Source organism: Aplidium turbinatum, chromosome 3 (assembly GCF_918807975.1).
Source record: "Aplidium turbinatum chromosome 3, kaAplTurb1.1, whole genome shotgun sequence".
In the NCBI taxonomy this organism is placed as follows: domain Eukaryota; kingdom Metazoa; phylum Chordata; class Ascidiacea; order Aplousobranchia; family Polyclinidae; genus Aplidium; species Aplidium turbinatum.
Window position 1 is genome coordinate 7,143,630 of NC_137474.1, and position 1,496 is coordinate 7,145,125.

Genomic DNA, 1,496 nt, shown 5'->3' on the forward strand with positions numbered 1-1,496 from the left:
CCTGACCTTCAATACAAAAGTGTAAATTAAACTTTAAACCTCTATAATATATATGTAGTAGCTTCCATAGCGATCTTTATCAGGCCACCAAGAAGTCATCAAAATGGCCTCCGAAACTACCGTGCCGGTAGGCCATTTTTGTCGCAGGCTTCCATGAGCCAAAATTTCTCTACTCTGTTGATATTTGAATCTTTTTTCTCTTCACTCGCATTTGCATTTTGCAATCTTTTTTACAAATAAGCCTCTCACATGCTGACAAGAAATTTTGCTGACAAAAGTTTTACAAAAAGTCAAAGCATGGACCCATAAAAACTCGAAGACTAGCTCTACACTTGGGAGCAATGCATTCACATACAACTATAACATTTCACATACAACATAACGTATACAACATAACAACATAACGTATACAACATAATACAACATAACGTATACAACAAATCATATACAACATAACGTTTCATATTGGAAAAATACATGTAGGATATAATAAGAGGCTTGTAAATTATACACTGTTAGAAATTCAAATGAAACCTAATGAAACTAAGGAGAGCTGGTATACAAGATTTAAATCACTGACGCATGCCCAGTCACCGAGTTTGACAAAGTGAAGTTTTGCTTGTTGTTAAAGGGTTGTCTGTAAATTATTCCATCCACTATGTGCTGCTGTATGGAGATCTATCCTTGAAATGTGTTGCTCAAGCGCACACCACGAAATTGAACCAGTGCAGATTGATTTCAAAGTTTCCTGTTCTTCATTCATGAAGTCAAAGCATAACCAACTGAGCTACTGGGGCAGACATACTGTAGCATGCAACACAAAAGACAGCTGAAAAAAGCAAAGGGACAAGTAGTCATCGATTCACCTGTCCTCACTACTCCAATTAGTTTGGCACGCCATCATGTGTTTCAGAGAGATACCTACATTATTATTACAATTGCATACTCTGTGGCAACGAACAAGCATGTGCTTCTGCCACTCGACTATACTGTACAGGCGACATAAGTTATTAATCTTAATATTATTCAAATATCTTTAAAATACAATAAACAAGTACAACTAGTAAGCTAGGCATGCACAACTACAGTAGCCTACACAATCACATATTGATTCTTTATTCATCTTGAGCGTATTCCAACTCTGGCATCTTTGTCTGGATAAGCCTCAGCCACAACAGCAGGTATATTTTGAAACATTTTGGATAGCTTTACAATCTTACAACTAGAATTTGCATGTCTGAGAATTGACTTCCAGCAAAACCAAGACTCCCAGAGGCTATTTCTTCTCCAAGATTCCTGTCATTGAGAGCTAAATAACCATTTGCATTCGTGAAATAGGTTGTTTACCATCTTTCACTTCCTCGTCGTCACGCACCAATGCACCTTCAATTTTAAATAATGACAAGGAGCCCAAATAGTGGTAGTTATAGTTTGTGTCCGGCAGCAGATCTAAAAAACATTGAGGCAACAGCAGTCTCTTATGTTTCTCGGCAGTC